Raw genomic sequence first — 19,177 nt, forward strand, 5'->3', positions numbered from 1 at the left:
TTTTTGGAAATAAAAAAACCCCCAAACAATAAAAGTTCACATATTAGGTATCGCCATATCCGTAACGACCCGCCCTATAAAACTGTCCCATTAGTTAACCCCTTTAGCGAACCCCTTAAAAAATAAAAATAAAAAACGAAGCAAAAAATAATGATTTATTATCATACCGCCAAACAAAAAGTGTAATAACGCGCGATCAAAAAGACGCATATAAATATCCATGGTACCGCTGAAAACGTCATCTTGTCCCGCAAAAAACGAGCTGCCATACAGCATCATCAGTGAAAAAATAAAAAAGTTATAGCTCACAGAATAAAGTGATGCAAAAATAATTGTTTTTTATATAAAATAGTTTTCATTGCATAAAACCGACAAAACATAAAAAAACCTAAATTAGGTATCGCTGTAACCGTACTGACCCAAAGAATAAAACCGCTTTATCAATTTTACCGTACGCGGAACGGTGTAAACGCACCCCCCAAAAGAAATTCATGAAACGCTGGTTTTTGTTCATTCTGCGTCCCAAAAATCGGAATTAAAAGCGATCAAAAAATGTCACGTGCCCGAAAATGGTACCAATAAAAACGTCAACTCATCCTGGGGCTAGGGTTAGGGCTAGGGCTAGGGTTAGGGCTAGGGTTAGGGTTAGGGCTGAGATTAGGGTTAGAGGTGTGTTGGGGTTTGGGTTGGAGTTAGAATTGGGGGTTTCCACTGTTTGGGCACATCAGGGGCTCTCCAAATGCATCTCAATTCCAGCCAATTCTGAGTTGAAAAAGTCAAATGGTGCTCCTTCCCTTCCAAGCTCTGCCATGCGCCCAAACAGTGTTTTACCCCCATATGTAGGGTATCAGCCTACTCAGGACAAATTGCAAAACAATTTTTGGGGTCCAATTTCTCCTGTTACCCTTAGGAAAAAAAAATTGGGGGCAAAAATATCATTTTTGTGGAAAAAAATGATTTTTTTATTTTCACGTCCGAGCGTTATAAACTTCTGTGAAGCACTTGGGGGTTCAAAGTGCTCACCACACATCTATATAAGTTCCTTAGGGGGTCTAGTGTCCAAAATGGGGTCACTTGTGGGGAGTTTCAATAGTTTAGGTACATCAGGGGCTCTCCAAACGCACATGACACCCGCAGACCATTCCATCAAAGTCTGCATTCCAAAACGTCACTACTTCCCTTCCGAGCCCCGACGTGTGTCCATACAGTAGTTTTCTCCCACATATAGGGCATCAGCGTACTCAGGACAAATTGGACAACTTTTGGGGTCCAATTTCTCCTGTTACCCTTGGGAAAATGAAAAAATTGGGGACTAATTGATCATGTTTGTGGAAAAAATACGATTTTTTTATTTTCATGCCCGGGCATTATAAACTTCTGTGAAGCCCTTGGGGGTTCAAAGTGCTCACCACACATCTATATAAGTACCTTAGGGGGTCTCGTTTCCAAAATGGGGCCATTTGTGGGGGGTTTCCACTGTTTAGGTACATTAGGGGCTCTCCAAAGGCAACATGACACCCGCAGACCATTCCATCAAAGTCTGCATTTCAAAATGTCACTACTTCCCTTCCGAGCCCAGACGTGTGTCCATACAGTAGTTTTCTCCCACATATGGGGTGTCAGCGTACTCAGGACAAATTGGACAACAACTTTTGGGGTTCAATTTCTCCTGTTACCCTTGGGAAAATAAAAAAATTGGGGACTAATTGATCATGTTTGTGGAAAAAATACGATTTTTTTATTTTCATGCCCGGGCATTATAAACTTCTGTGAAGCCCTTGGGGGTTCAAAGTGCTCACCTCACATCTAGATAAGTTCCTTAGGGGGTCTAGTTTTCAAAATGGGGTCATTTGTGGGGGGTTTCCACTGTTTAGGTACATTAGGGGCTCTCCAAAGGCAACATGACACCCGCAGACCATTCCATCAAAGTCTGCATTCCAAAACGTTACTACTTCCCTTCCAAGCCCCGACGTGTGCCCATACAGTAGTTTTCTCCCACATATGGGGTATCAGCATACTCAAGACAAATTGGACAACAACTTTTGGGGTCCAATTTCTCCTGGTACCCTTGGGAAAATAAAAAAAATGGTGACTAAAAGATCATGTTTGTGGAAAAAATACAAATTTTTTATTTTCACGCCCGGGCGTTATAAACTTCTGTGAAGCACTGGGGGGGTTCAAAGTGCTCACCACACATCTAGATAAGTTACTTGGGGGGTCTAGTTTACAAAATGGTGTCATTTGTGGGGTTTTCCACTGTTTAGGTACATCAGGGGTTTTCCAATCGCGACATGGTGTCCAATCTCAATTCCAGCCAAAACCGTCAATTGGCGCTGCTTCCCTTCCGAGCTCTGCCATGCGCCCAAATAGTGGTTTACCCCCACATTTGGGGTATCAGCGTACTTAGGACAAATTGCACAATAACTTTTAGGGTCCTGTTACCCTTGGAAAAATAAGAATTGAGGGTGAAAAGATCATTTTTGTGGAAACAATATGATTTTTTAATTGTACGGCTGTATGTTATAAACTTCTGTGAAGCCCTTGGGGGTTCAAAGTTCTCACCACACATCTAGTTAAGTTCCTTAGGGGGTCTAGTTTCCAAAATGGTGTCATTTGTGGGGTGTTTCCACTGTTTTTGTACATCAGGGGTTTTCCAATCGCGACATGGTGTCCGATCTCAATTCCAGCCAAAAACGTCAAATGGCGCTGCTTCCCTTCCGAGCTCTGCCATGCGCCCAGATAGTGGTTTACCCCCATATGTGGGGTATCAGCGTACTCAGGACAAATTGCACAATAACATTTAGGGTCCTGTTACCCTTGGAAAAATAAGAATTGAGGGTGAAAAGATCATTTTTGTGGAAAAAATATGATTTTTTAATTGTACGGCTGTATGTTATAAACTTCTGTGAAGCCCTTGGGGGTTCAAAGTTCTCACCACACATCTAGATAAGTTCCTTAGGGGGTCTAGTTTCCAAAATGGTGTCATTTGTGGGGGGTTTCCACTGTTTTGGTACATCAGGGGATTTCCAATCGCGACATGATGTCCGATCTCAATTCCATCCAAAAACGTCAAATGGTGCTGCTTCCCTTCCGAGCTCTGCCATGCGCCCAAATAGTGGTTTACCCCCACATGTGGGGTATCAGCGTACTCAGGACAAATTGCACAATAACTTTTAGGGTCCTGTTACCCTTGGGAAAATAAAAATTGGGATGAAAAGATCATTTTTGTGGAAAAAATATGATTTTTTAATTGTACCGCTGCACGTTATAAACTTCTGTAAAGCCCTTGTGGGTTCAAAGTTCTCACCACATATCTAGATAAGTTCCTTGGGGGGGTCTAGTTTCCAAAATGGGGTCACTTGTGGGGGGTTTCCACTGTTTAGGTACATCAGGGAATCACCAAACGTGACATGGCATCCGATCTGAATTCCAGCCAATTTTGCATTGAAAAAGTCAAACGGCGCTCCTTCCATTCTGAGCTCTGCCATGCGCCGAAACAGTCGTTCCCCCCACATATCAGGTATCAGCATACTCAGGACAAATTGCACAATAACTTTTGCAGTCCAATTTCTCCTGTTACCCTTGGTAAAATAAAAAAATTGAACCTGAAGTATTTTTTTTGTGAAAAAAAGTTAGATGTTCATTTTTTTTTTAAATATTCAAAAAAATTCCTGTGACGCACTTAAAGGGTTAATAAACTTCTTGAATGTGGTTTTGAGCACCTTAAGGGGTGCAGTTTTCAGAATGGTGTCTCTTTTGGGCATTTTCTATCATATAGACCCCTCAAAGTGGCTTCAAATGTGATGTGGTCCGTAAAAATAAAATGGTGTTGTAAAAATGAGAAATCGCTGGTCAACTTTTAACCCTTATAACTTCCTAACAAAAAAAAAAATTGGTTCCAAAATTGTGCTGATGTAAAGTAAACATGTGGGAAATGTTAGTTATCAAGTTTTTTGTGTGACGTATCTCTGTGATTTAAGGGCATAAAAATTCAAAGTTGGAAAATTGCAAAATTTTCACAATTTTTGCCAAATTTCCGTTTTTCTCACAAATAAACGCAAGTTATTTGAATGAAATTTTACCACTATCATGAAGTACAATATGTCATGAGAAAACAATGTCAGAATCACTGGGATCCATGGAAGCGTTCCAGAGTTATTACCTCATAAAGGTACAGTGGTCAGAATTGTAAAAATTGGCCCGGTCATGAACGTGCAAACCAGCCTTGGGGGTGAAGGGGTTAAATTGTGGTTATGAGTTTTTTGGTGCTTGCTTTTTTGTTCCGCCCTTTATCCTTTGTTTTTATCTTTCCAGTTGTTTATAAGGGATTCTAATATAAGCCCATATATTCCGGTAAGTATATCAGGTTCTGTGATTTACTTATATTTTTTAATAACAATTTCATTCACAATTATTCACTTAATTTATTGTTTATTACATTGTTTTAATAAAATAACATATTTCTTTTTTACACATCCTAATACTGATTTATTTATATTTCTATACTTTAAAGAAAACATTTTTATAAGTGTATACACTTCACAACAAACACTTTTCCAAATATTTTATATGTATTTTTTCTCAAATTATCCCTCAATTTTTTTAAGCTGTTTTTATCTTTATAACTGTAACATATAACTTTTTATTATGCATTTCTCACCCGTTGCATATTTGCACTATCACTGGTCACTTGGTGGTGTCACATTTGGCACTTTTCACATGCATTCCTTTGTTTCCTGACACCCCTCACCAGGGCTGGCTCCAGGTTTTTGAGGGCCCCTGGCGAAAGAGTCTCTGTGGGCCCCCCTTTAACACATACCATGATTCATGCCGTGTGGCATCCGTGGTGCCGGCCAAAAATAGACTTGTCTCCGTATGGATCACACGGACACGCATGTGATCCACACGGACACACTCTCTGTGGCAAAACACATTCATGGAAAGGAGGTTATTAATTAGTAGTGTATGTATGAAAGAAGGATGAGAAAGAAAGAACAGAGACAGAAAGAAAGAACAGAGAGAGAGATCAGAAAGAAAGTGTCAGAGACACCGCACTGAACTTGCTCACTGAGCCAGTGCGCATGCCCTGAGTAAAGTGAAAGCATGCTCAAAGATACCTGTGGAGCGGGCAGCAACTGAATAGATGTGTACTTCAGACCCGCAGGACCTGAAGCACGTGACTGCTAGAGGCGTGGCCTAAACTCCACAGAGCTAGGAGCTGCAAGACAATTCCTAGCAGAGTAACTGCGAGACAAAGTTACCAAGGGGCATAGACAGGGAGAATAGTCAGGACGTAGCCAATGAGTCATACACAGAGATATCTGCAGGGTACAAGAGGGTCGAGCAGAGAGTAGTCAGATCACAGGCAATGAGTCATACACAGATAATAATGCAGTACAAAATCAACAGGCAAACTCACAACGGGAAACAGAATCGGGTCAGAACCATATAAACAAGCTATGGCAATATACAAGCACACGGGGTCAGCACACAAGGCCAAAGGCAAAAGTATAACTGGCAGGGATTGAAGCTACCCAGAGGTTTATGAAGCTCTCCCAGAACCAGAAAGAGGCCACAACCATTAACCCCCAAGTGTGCAGGTCAAAACCTGCACAGAGCTCCAGACATCAACCCCCGGTGTGCAGCTCAAAAACCTGCACTGGAATCATGACAGAAAGAACAGAGAGAAAGAAAGGAGGAACAGAGAGAGAGAGAGAAAGATTAGTGAGAGAAAGAAAGAGGGGAAAGAAAGAGAAAGAAAGAACAGAGAAAAAGAAAGAACAGAGAAAAACAGAAATAAAGAGGGGAAAGAAAGAAAGAACAGAGAGAGAAAGAAAGAACAGAGAGAAAGAAAGAGTGGACAGAATAAAAAGAACAGAGAGAAAAAGAGAGGGGAAAAAACAGAGAGGGAGAAAGAAAGAAACAGGGGAAAGAAATAAAGAAAGAACAGAGAAAGAAAGAAAGAAAGAAAGAAAGAAAGGGGAAAAAAGAACAGAGAGAGGGAGAGAGAAAGAAAGAGGGGAAATAAATAAATAAATAAAGAACAGAGAAAGAAAGAACAGAGAGATAAAGAAAGAGTGGGCAGAAAAAACAACATAGAGAGATATAAAAGAAAGAGGAGAAAGAAAGATAGAACAGAGTGTGTTATGATGAGTCACTGAAGGAGGAAAAAACAAAATACCAGCTAAGTCCAGAAAAACCAGAGAGGTTGGCAGCTATCGGATTGCAGACCCCTGAACCTATCCACAACAACTAGCAGTAGCCGTGGGGGGTTCCTACGGTGCCCTAGACCCCTCGATCACAGCCGGAGAACTATATAGCCTAAAGACAGAAAGGGGAAAAACTAAACTGCCCCAGAGCAGACCCCAAAGCAATAGGCAGCCCCCAACATATAATGACGGTGAAGCAAGATGAAAACACTAACACAGATAGAAAGATAGGTTGAGCAAATGATGGGGCCCAAGCTAACTACATAGGACAGGATAGGAAAGCTGCTGTCTGCCATCCGCAAAAACCCTATCAAAATGACTCAACCGACTGATAGGAAAAACAGGCTCTGAAGTCGCTAGGCTTCAAAAGACTATATCAGCACTCAGGTATATTCTGAAGACAGAGCAAAATATCAACAGATCAGAGACAAAAATGGAGTTCAGCTCACCCCCGGCCGGGGATGGCAGAACTCCCAAAAAACAAAGCAAAACAAAAACAAAACTGAACAGTACAAAGAAGAGCAGAAAAACTTAGCTTTGAGATGCAGGAATCGGACTGGTCTCCAAGAATCCAGCAGGAAAATCACCAGCCAGGAAGAAGGGCGTCGGCAGCCTTATATCCAGTCCTCAATTCCAGCCACCCAGTCATCATCTAGCTGCCCAGGTGTTTGGTAATCAGCCTCACTACCTTCCTTCACCAGAGGAGGGAGTTCATCAGACCTCAATGGTGAAGGGAAAAATGAACTCACAACAAGAGTGGTAGAGAGAAAGAAAGAGGGGAAGGAACAGAGAGAGAAAGAAAGAGGAGAAAGAAAGAACAGAGAAAGAAAGAAAGAAAGAAAGAGTGGAAGGAACAGAGAGAGAAAGAAGGAGGGGAAGGAAAGAACAGAGAAAGAGAAAGAAAGAGAAGCAAGAACAGAGAGAGAGAAAGAACTGGGAGAGACAAAGAGAGGAAAGAAAGAACAGAGAGAGAAATAGAACAGAGAGAAAGAAAGAGGGGAAAGAAAGAGAACAGAGAGAGAAAGAAAGAACAGAGAAAGAAAGAACACATAGAGAAAGAAAAAAAAGATTAGAGAGAAAGAACAGAGAGAGAAAGAAAGAACAGAGATAGAGAAAGAAACATAGAGAGAAAGAAATATTCTATAAAGATATCATAGCAGCCCGGCTCCCATTATAAGGCCCACCTGAGCCTCCCAATGCAGGACATATCATGATCCACTCACATGGCCGGCCTCCCCGATTCCAAGGCGATCTCGCTGTTCGTGCTGTTGGAGGAGGACACGGTGATGGATCTGAAGCATTCCCTGAAGTGCCTCGATGGTTCCTTCAAAATCTCCTCCCGAAATTACCTCATTTCTGGTCAGCTTCCACAACGTCACTTCCGGTAGAACGTCACGTGCAAGTTTTAAAGTGCTCCTTGGGGCTCTGCCTTGTATTCATGTGTCTGCAGGAAAATTAAGCTCCTGGCTTCACTCCATACACCCCGCACATACCCGGCTCTGCTCCGCTCCGTAAACACACAGCTCAATTTCATTCACTTTGTACACAAAGGGCTCCATTCCGTGCACCTCGTACACTCACGGCTCCGCTCCGTACACCTCGTACACACACGGCTCTGGACCGTACACCTTGTACACATGCGGCTCCACTCTGCACACCTCGTAGGCATGCAGCTCCGCTCCCCACACCACGTACACACACAGCTTTGCAACATACACCTCGTACACACACGGCTCAGCTCCGCACACCTCGTACACACATGGCTCCCCTCTGTACACCTCGTACACACATGGCTCCACTCCATACACCTCCTTCACACACGGTTCCGGGCTCTGCACTGTACACCTCGTACACACACGGCTCCCCTCTGTAGACCTTGTGCACACACTGCTTCACACCATACACCTCGTACACACATGGCTCAGCTCCGCATACCTCGTACACACGGCTCCGCTCCGTACACCTCATACAAACTCGGCTCCGGGCTCTGCACCGTACACCTCGTACACACGTGGCTTTGCTCCGCACACCTCGTACACACGCGGCTCTGCTCCGTACACCTCGTACACTCATGGCTCTGCTCCGTACACCATATACACACATGGCTCTGCTCCGTACACCTCGTACACAGGCAGCTCCACTCCGCACACCTCGTACACATGCAGCTCCGATCCCCACACCTGGTACACATCCGGCTCTGCTCCGTACACCTCGTACACATCCGGCTCCGCTTCGTACACCTCGCACACACGCGGCTCCGACCATACACCTCATACACACATGGCTCCCCTCTGTAAAACTTGTACACACACGGCTTTGCACCGTACACCTTATACACACACGGCTCAGCTCCGCACACCTAGTACACACACGGCTCCCCTCTGTACACCTCGCACAAACACGGCTCCGCTCCGTACACCTCGTACACACACGGCTCCGCTCCGTACACCTCGTACACACACGGCTCTGCTCCGTACACCTTATACACACACGGCTCCCCTCTTTACACCTCGTACACACATGGCTCCCTCTTTACACCTCGTACACACACGGCTCCCCACTGTACACCTCGCACAAACACGGCTCCGCTCCGTACACCTCGTACACACACGGCTCCGCTCCGTACACCTCGTACACACACGGCTCCGCTCCGTACACCTCGTACACACACGGCTCCGCTCCGTACACCTTGTACACACACGGCTCCCCTCTTTACACCTCGTACACACACGGCTCCCCTCTTTACACCTCGTACACACATGGCTCAGCTCCACACACCTAGTACATACAGCTCCCCTCTGTACACCTCGTACACACACGGCTCCGCTCCGTACACCTCGTACACGTGCGGCTCCGCTCTGCACACCTCATACACACGTGGCTCTGCTCTGTACACCTCGTACACACACGGCTCTGCTCTGTACACACACAGCTATGCTATATCCCCCCTGTAAACCCCTCCTGACCCAACACATAAACTTCCTTCATCCAGCACCATGACAACCAGCACAGCAGAGTCATGCAGACAGCGAGGCTTTTGATCATGTGACCCCTGACTCCTCCCCTTCTGTGACCTCATCACAGGTCCTGTGCCAGAAGATAACAGCCCAGCAGCGATGACTTATTGCTGGCTGCGGTGGGTCTCTGGGAGGGCGAGGATAGGGTCGGTGCATGGGGGGTGTGGCGGCGGGTATCCCAGACAGCGTGAGTGGCCCCCTGTCTCACCAGGGCCCCAGCACTTGCCCGGGTGCTGATGCCGGCCCTGCCCCTCACTATCACTTTACCTGACTGATCGCTACCAGATCGCTCTATGCAGCATCATTCATCTTGGTCTTACCAGCAGGTTTTCATCCTGAACCTCCTGCTTCACTGGGGATGCTGAATGCTAAGGTGGTGTGAGTTCGTCCAGTCTCCATGGTGATGCGTCCATCCAGCATTGTTTCGGTCACTCCTGCTCAGCGACACCTTCCAATTGGAAGTGCCCGGAGGCGGAGTTACCTGGAATGGCGTGTGATGCTATTTCCTGGATCCCGCATGTAACACATCACCCAGGAGCGTCACAGATGCATTTACCCACGTGGGGTATACTCACTGCCTGTGAGCTCTGATTGCCATTTGCCCCAGGTCGTTCGGTTTACACCAATAAGTCATCAGGGGTATGTCCCAACCACTATTAGGTGTCACACCAATAACACGAACCTGGACAGGAAAGGGGAGGTATAAACAATAACCACCAATGTGATTGGCTTACATTGGTAGACTCATTCATGTGTTCCATCGATATGACCGGGGAGCAGCCCCAATTCCTTTAGAAACACTCCCACTCTATCCCAGAGTTCCTCTCCTTGCCTGGATTAGTGCAGGACCTTGGATTGTTGGAAGCCCATATAAATACACCTTTGGAAACCCTTATCCATACCCTCTCTGAGGAAGCTGAGTGGTGAAACGCGTGTAAGAGGGAATAGTGGTAAATCTGCCATCTTTATCTGTACACTACTGGCATGTCGTCTATAGGATGTGTAATCTCCATCTCTTGTTAGGAGGTTTCCTCCTATACACTATATGGGCTGTAATATATTCCTGGAATATTCCATATGGCACTTGCTGCACTTTATATCTCCTATTTGTATTCCAGGAATGTAATGCGCTGTTAGCTCTTTATTCTCTTACTATTTATACCCTTTGCTCTGTGTCCTCTCATTATATAAGCTATTCATTTATAAGTGCACAGTGTCTATTCACCTTATAAACTGATATCAGGGGATATATCTACAATCCGTATATATATCTATGTATGGATTTATCTTATACTCAATAAATACGGTGCACTTATTCTCATTTCCACCTTGATAGTGACACTCTCTCTGGATACATTTGATGGCACTTCTGCACATGGCCACTAGATGGAGCTACGTGTGACATTTGCCTGAATTTTTATATCTACACATGGTTTACACACATTATATTTTCTTGTCTTAGGCTGGTTTCACACTTGCGTTTTTTTGCGCTGTATTTTAGCGCTAAAAAACGCATGTTTTTTTCCCTATATTTTGCATGGGATGCGCTTATGTGCGCATACACATGCATTTGTATGCGTTTTTACGCACATGCGTTTTTTTGTGGTGTGCGCTCGGGTGCACAAAATGCATCCCGTTGCATTTTTTGGGCGCCCGACTTGCCTCAAAAAAACGCATGCGCGCACAATGTGTTTTTTTTACAGCAAGACACCCATTATAAGTCTATGGATGCGCATATGTGCGCATTGGCATGCTCATGTATGCGGTTTTTTGCGCATGCGTTTTTTTGTTGACCATTAGTTAGACAATGGAATTTAGGGGTTTGGGTTAGAGTTAGGGTTAGTTAAGGGGGTTTAGGGTTAGGGTTAGTATGGTTTGGTTAAGGGTTAGGGTCAGGGTTAGGGTTAGTAAAGTCATGGTTTGGGTTAGTGTGAGGGGCCAACTAATGTTGGAAAAAAGCGCAAACGCATACAAACGCATAAAAACGCTGCGTTTTTTCATGCATGCTCATAAAAATGCTTGAAAAAAACGCAGCATTTGTATGCGTTTTTTCTATGCGTTTTTTTCGGGAAAAACGCGCTGCAAAACAAAGCAAGTATGAAAGTAGCCTTACCTATATACTATTTCACATTATAAGCTGTGTATTTGTAATTATTTGTATGTATACATGATTTACCACTTCTGTCTCTGTAAAAACAATCCCCTTTAACCCCTTTCCGACATCGGGTGTAAATGTACGCTGATGTCGGACCCCCTCCCTTTGATATGGGCACCAGCGCTGAGGCCACATCTTTTCCAGCACATGATGGACAGGAAATCCCGCCCATCGGTGACCCTGTCACGCAATCGTGGGTCATCAATGGGTTGGCATGACAAGCAGAGGTCTCATGCACACCTGTATAGTTGTCACTGCCGGATCCTATGAGAGCTGCCCGGTGGTCGGCGCTCATAGCAAGTGAGCAACTCTGCTACATACAGGTGATCTGATCATCACCTGTATGCAGCAGAGCCGATTGGGTTATGGCAGCTGCTAGTCTCCCATGGAGACTATTGATGCATGCCTGTGGAGACATGGGGGGGTCAGCGAGCGCCCCGGTCCACTAGCCGAAACTCCATGGACCAGGCATCATCTCGCCGAACTCGCGCTCTCCTTATAACGTGTGCAAAACGCTACTCAGACAACACAGGGTGAGGGTAACACAGTGTGGCAATGCTTTATTGAACCAGAAAACAGGCAGATAACACATAGAACAGTCCCAGCAAAATACCCAAGATGGGGCACGTTACAGAGTCTCACCCTTCCGCTGATGCGTCGGGATAAGAGGAGCCATGACGTCAGAGCTCCCAGGGTTGCTGTCCCACCTGTGGCACACACACAGAGAGGAGGTAACGACAAGCGTAGGAAGATGACAGCCCATTGAGTCCATACAAGGTACAAGGCCATCAACAAAGGGGGGTGGAAAAACCACAAATGCATGACTACAGATCCAACCATAAAATAGTATAAATCTTTATGAAATATTATGCAGGTAAAGACAGTGACAAATTAAAGCGCAGGCACGGACAACCTGTGCAGCTCATGGGAGAAAACACTAAGACCCCTAAAAACCTAAGCGTGGGACATGAGATGGTGTAACAGTAGGGTCACGGTACCATGTATATTAATGTAGGTCCATAATTAACTAGTGGACAAGCCACAAATACATCAACAAAGGGGTTAAAGACAACCACCTAATGGACATCATATTAAACCATTAGCTGCCAGACAGGACCATGATGCCTACAAGGCTATGTAAAAATATGACAAGTGTCAAATATTATGAATCGCCATAATCACTATGCGCTGTTATAAAGTGTTGCCTCATGTGAGCAGCACGGTGAAGGTTACAGGGGTCTGCGCGTCTGCCCCGACGCGCGTTTCGGATGCTCGTCCTTTGTCAGGGGGCGTGTATAGAGTGAAAACCGGGATCTTTAAAAAGAGGTCAGCCCAGAAGATGGAAGGCGTGGACCAGAAGTGACACATTCTCAGTCATGACAACCGGGAATGCCGGGGGGCGCCAGCATCTAAAAGCAGGAAGTACGCTGTCCATGATGCCATGGCAACCAGCCGCAGAGAGACACCGGAAGCCGCGCGACACCCCGGAGCATACCGCGTTCTCCAGGGCTTTCCTTTGCATGACGCAGCGTTCACCTTGCGTCTTGGGTTGTCATGGTGAAGCACGTGTCACATCCGGTACACATCATGGAGCATCCGGTTTAGCTCTATATCACGCGTGCATCGCCCTCCCTTGACACACCCCCTGACGAAGGAATCTCGCTCCGAAACGCGTGTCGGGGAGACGCGCCGGTAGCCAGATGCAGCATATGGGCCTAAACAGGAAATTAATGGGGTTTGTTCCCCGTGACAACTACTTCTTGTTCACATGTCTCTTCTCCCTATCAGTGTGAAGGCATTTGCAGGGAATTATGACCGATGGGAGTTGGTATTTTGTATGTTACCTGCCCCCTGGTGTTGACATCAGGGGTTAATTGGTTAACTTGATTAACTACTTTTTGACCTATTAGGCCCTTTATAGAGTATGGGGCATGACTGAGGAGTATATATTATTAATAAGTAGTATTTCTCTAAGGCACCTGTTATTCAATTTCAACTGCTGTTTCAGCTATATGCATTTACATTGGTGATACAATTCTGTCTGACCAGGCGCATCTCTGTTTGCACTGTTGCACTTTATGTTTCCACATATCTGTCCCCCACGTCTTCCCCCATGTCTGCTTATCAATAAAGTATTAATTGCTCTTAAATATTGGACCCGTGTGTCGAGTTCTGTGTGGTTTCCACACTATTGTTCTCTCTTGTAGCGATGGGTCCTTCATGGTCCATTATTTACATAACAGCATAGATTTGAAAGATTTATATAGCATGCTGTTTTTTACCCTCGCTGTGACAGTATATCTATTTTCTGTGTTATGCACAGGGTGTTGCCTCGGTAACATGGATTACAGAGCCAGAGAGAAATCTTGGCTCGGACAAGCAGATGCCATTTTCGGACATGATGGAGACACTGGTATGAGAGTTGGTGTACACAGGAGTGATGCCACCCTTGAATCTCTTCAAAAAATTAAGAGAACAAATATATGGTGGAATAGAATTTTTCTTGAAAAGTATATTGATAAAAAGATGATACCCAGGGGACTCCGTGTTCGGGTCCTTCCTACCTTTCCCGTTGAGGATGCCGACTTCATATCTGGATGGGAGGAAGCGTGTGGAGCTTGTTCTACAACTCTTATGAAATTATTAGTCGGTTTGAATACTAAAACAATCGATGGCCTAGACAAAGATATTGATCAAACATTGACTCAGCTGAGGACTAATTGTTCAACTGAACAAATAAAATCGTATAAGGATATCCTTGAAAAAGATATCAATATGGTGGTGAAAAAGATTAATGAGACACAGACGTCTAAATTTAATAGAGATCTCAGGGACTATCAAAATAATAGTGTCTATTTTTGGAGAAAGTCTATGACCCAGACACCATCCATTCATCGGAGCACATCAAATACTTCAGTGTCTTCTCTTAGTGTACAGTCAGATGCTTCCACCTCCTCCTTCGTTACCCGTTCTGGTATTAACTATGGGAGGATGAGAAATCATAATTATTAATCTGCAAAAGAGAAAGAAGAATCGTTCTACTGAAGGTCCTGCCAGTACAAACAAGGTAATCAATCTTAGTAGTCATATACTTACACAAGCAGACTGCACCTTGTTACATAAAGGTCTATCGTTTTCTCCAGTGGCAGGATTTGATAGATTTACAGCTATCACGGATTTGAATATTTTTGCAAGGTCTCTCCTCCTCAAATGATTCTTCTTTGATGGCAATCTTAAAGCATTGTTTCCTACAGCAGAGGAGCAGACGGCACTGAGAACACTGGAGGATTTGTCTGAGGAACATCTAACCCCTGCCTCCCTCTTTGAGGACACGCTCAAAGAAATTTCCCCCCTTACTAATTGCAGTGCAATAGATCTCTTCGTAAAAGTTGTGACCAATGAATTCCTAAGTGTTTCACAATATGTCCAGAGAGACAATTTGTCTGTGGAGGAGAGAAATCGTCTAACATTTTTAAGTGATCTTCCTGATGCTGTGATCAAGCCGGCGGACAAGGGGGGTAACATTGTTATATGGCCTAAACCGGCCTATGAAAAAGAAGCAATGCGCCAATTAAGCAACAGTACATGTTACAAAAGACTGACATATAAACCCTTGTCTGCCTTCTGCTCACAGCTCAGGTCGATTTTAAATAGGGGAATGGAGGCTGCAATTATTACCAAGGAAAACTGGGGTCTGCACTTTGGGTGACAGAACCCACCATCCCCACTTTTTACCTCCTCCCAAAGATGCAAAAATATCAAAATCCCTCCAGGAAGACCCATAGTGTCGGGACGAGGTGGCTATCTAGAATGTGTGAACAAGTGGTTGGACTCTATACTCCAACCACTAGTTGAAGATCTTCCTTCATACCTAAAGGATACGAACCAACTCCTACGCAGAACTGATGGCCTTATCCTTGATGATGACACGTTCCTCTGTACCATGGACGTGGAATCATTATACAGGAACATCCGACATGAGGATGGCCTACGTGCCACCGAATTTTTTCTATCTATGTCTAGTATTTCGGTAGGACTTCGGACACTGGTCCTGGAGATTTTGGAATTTGCCCTGACTCATAGCTTCTTCCTCTTCAGGAGGTCCTTCTTCCTACAGCTTCAGGGGACAGCGATGGGGGCGGCATATGCGCCCTCATACGCTAATCTCTTTCTGGGGCTGTGGGAGAGGGACCTCCTGGTGTCAGATCGACTGGCATCTATGGAGGGCGTCCTTTTATGGACGCGCTACATAGATGACATTCTCTGGATCTGGCAAGGAGATAGAGGATCTTTGGAGCAATTTATTGAACACCTAAATGATGGGGATCATAACATACATTTGACTGCTACTATTGATAAATCTAGGGTTGAATTTCTGGATGTCCTAATAAGTAAAGATCAAGAGGGGGTTGTGCAAACTACTATCTTCAGAAAACCGACTTCTACTAACATGCTCTTGCACGCATCTTCCTCCCATCCATCACATATGATACGGTCGGTACCCATTGGGCAATTTCTGCAGCTTCGACGCATCTGCTCAATGATGGAAGATTTTGAGGACCAAGCTAGGGATATGAGGATTCGTTTCTCTGAGCGAGGTTACAGCAACCGCTCTATTAAAAGAGCTTATTTACGGGCTAAAACGAGTGATAGAAATGCTCTTTTATACAAATCCAGAGACACAACAGCTAAGTCTGATGTGGTAAGGTTCATTACAAACTTCAATGCTCGATCGGAGCAGATGCGTACCATCTTACAAAAATCATGGCCTATCCTGCAAACGGACCCAGTGATTGCCAAAATTATCCCAAATACACCCCAGATAACATTTAGGAGGGCAAAAAATCTGGGAGGTTATTTGGTACATAGCCACTATGTTGGGGATCCCCCTAGGACATTCTTAGATACATTTGTGCATAAAAAAGGTGGCGGTAGTACCGCCTGTGGCCATTGTGTGGCATGTGCCAATATGGAGAGGATGGACACGTTTACCAATTCTTCGGGTAGTAAGACATATAAAGTCTTGAAATCCATTACTTGCACATCTCGGAATGTAGTCTACTATGCCACATGTCCATGCTCCCTGATCTATGTTGGGTTAACTACCCGACAGCTTAAGATCAGGGTTAGGGAGCATGTACTGGGCATAGAGGCCGCGGCCATGGAAACGGATGTACACCTTTTAAAGACGATTCCAAAACACTTTAAGGTCTTTCACAATTGTAACATTAAAGGCCTTAGGGTAAGAGGAATCGATATGGTGGATTTGGGAATACGGGGAGGGAGAATATCCCAGCGTCTCGCCCAGAAGGAAACACGGTGGATTTGGGCCCTGAACACGGTCCACCCACAGGGACTAAATGAAAATTTATCATATGCTCCATTCCTGTGAAACCTTTCTTTTTCTCTCTACTGGATAGTGTTGTGGTGGCCGATTGTGCCGCAGTGCTGTCTAGTGTTTTTAAAAAAAATTTAACTTGTTTTTCACTTTTTGATTTTAGATCTTTTCTTGAGAGGAGAATTGGTGCCTGCGTTTTCGGTTCATCTACTTGACTTGGAAGAAGCCCTTTGGATTCCTTGACAGAGTCTTCCTAATTGGATGGGATAGAGAATCCTTGGCTGAGACTGTGGAGGACTCTTATATGATTCATTTTTATGTAGAATGTTTTAATATTCTGTTTGGAACTGTGTGCTTCAGTGTTGGTAACCACACACTTGGATTTGTAATTTTGGTTTCCCTTGACGAATGTTATAAACAAACGATGTCTATTGTTCACCTGAATTTTTAGTTTACCAGTTTGGTGACTAGTAATGGGGATTTATTTCCGATAGACATAGCTATTGTTTTTTTCGATTAGCCATGGTAGAAGAATTTTTGGTCTACTGATGGCCTAATAATTCTCTTTCTATGTGGAGTGACATATTGCCTGCTTGGGGACTTTGTGTCTATGATCTGATGGGATTTGAATAATATTGTGGATTGAAAACAGGGACTTACTGTCAAAAATATTAAATATGACATACTTACTCCATTCATTCGATGAACATAGGTTATCGGTTTTATAGCTGATGACTTGTGGACACATCTTCCGCCTTACGGCATATGTCACTAATAACTATGCATAATGTATATTATGTATGGTTGCCACATTTGATTTAACTTTACATCTTATAACATTCGTTTATAAGTTTCTCAATATTGAATACTTAAGAAGTTTTATACTTCTGGTATATTCATGTTGTAATAAGTGATCAAATAATGGGCTAAATTGCCCTGGATATACTATCTGAAATTATGTAGGGGTCCATATTATTGAGCCTCCAAAGGGTTAATATGGCTTAAGTATATGTAAATGTACTACTAATGTGTACTTAATGAGTTAATTTCTTCTTAATAGATATTCTGAGTCCATATACATGGATCTCTCGCTAATATGTGCTGAAGGGGTTAATTAACTCTAAGTATATATACTTTAAGGCCTATTATTAATATATTATGAGTTTATATGTGATAGTGTTTCCCACCATTGTACATACAAGGGGCGAAGATATTTTCTATCTTTCCTTCCATGTAATAGGTCGATCATCCAAGGTGATTTATACCTTTGTCCAGGACAGTGTTCCTTGACGCGTGCACACCATGCCCCAGGCGTGTATGGTGGCCGTTGCGTCTTCATGCACGGGGCAGTCTCCGGAGTTCTCCGGGGCTTTCCTTTGCATGACGCGGCTTTCACCTTGCGTCTTGGGTCGTCATGGTAAAGCACGTGTCACATCCGGTACACGTCATGGAACATCCGGTTTATCTCTATATCACGTGGGCATCTCCCTTCCTTGTCCCTTGACACACCCCCTGACGAAGGAGCCTTGCTCCAAAACGCGCGTCGGGGAGACGCATCGGTAGCCAGACGCAGCATATGTGCCTAAACAGGTAATTAATGGGGTTTGTTCCCTGTGACAACTACTCCTTGTTCACATGTCTCTTCTCCCTATCAGTGTGAAGGCATTTGCAGGGAATTATGACCGATGGGAGTTGGTATTTTGTATGTCACCTGCCCCTTGGTGTTGACATCAGGGGTTAATTGGTTAACTTGATTAACTACTCTTTGGCCTCTTAGGCCCTTTATAGAGTATGGGGCATGACTGTATATACATGAGGAGTATATATTATTAATAAGTAGTATTTCTCTTAGGCACCTGTTATTCAATTTCAACTGCTGTTTCAGCTATATGCATTTACATTGGTGATACAATTTTGTCTGGCCAGGCGCGTCTTCGTTTGCACTGTTGCACTTTATGTTTCCACATATCTGTCCCCCACGTCTTCCCCCATGTCTGCTTATCAATAAAGTATTAATTGCGCTTAAATATTGGACCCGTGTGTCGTGTTCTGTGTGGTTTCCAAATGCGTACAAGTCCGCAGACACCACGAATGGTGTCTGAATCACCAGTCATTGAAAGACGAGATACCTACAAAAACCGGTCGCCGTATATAATTAGATCGTTAAATAGTTTATACATCTGGCATAGTTATATCATGGAGCCACATCCTGAAACTATGGGATGGTCACACGGGTTATAAAGGGGAATACTTATACAATTATTATGACTGGCATGTATTCAGCAACATGATTGAATCAGATGAATTCTATCTAAAGTATCCTGTTCTGCACCAATATCTGGACATACAGTCATGGCCAAAAGTATTGACACCCCTGCAATTCTGTCAGATAATACTCAGTTTCTTCCTGAAAATGATTGCAAACACAAATTCTTTGGTATTATTATCTTCATTTAAT

General features: G+C 44.1%; 1 protein-coding gene and 1 long non-coding RNA gene across 3 annotated transcripts in view; one reads left to right on the plus strand and one right to left on the minus strand.

The window, feature by feature from the left end:
- LOC141094206 (uncharacterized) overlaps nucleotides 1–19,177 on the minus strand; it is a 302,483-nt gene that overhangs the window by 212,850 nt on the left and 70,456 nt on the right. The window lies entirely within an intron of this gene.
- On the plus strand, nucleotides 4,101–18,751 carry LOC141094381 (uncharacterized). Its single transcript, XR_012233050.1, has 3 exons — nucleotides 4,101–4,353; nucleotides 13,705–13,794; nucleotides 16,883–18,751. It is a non-coding gene; the product is annotated as an uncharacterized lncRNA (long non-coding RNA).

The sequence above is a fragment of the Dendrobates tinctorius genome, unplaced genomic scaffold (genome assembly GCF_039654945.1).
Source record: "Dendrobates tinctorius isolate UK_male_01 unplaced genomic scaffold, ASM3965494v1 ptg000063l, whole genome shotgun sequence".
NCBI lineage: Eukaryota > Metazoa > Chordata > Amphibia > Anura > Dendrobatidae > Dendrobates > Dendrobates tinctorius.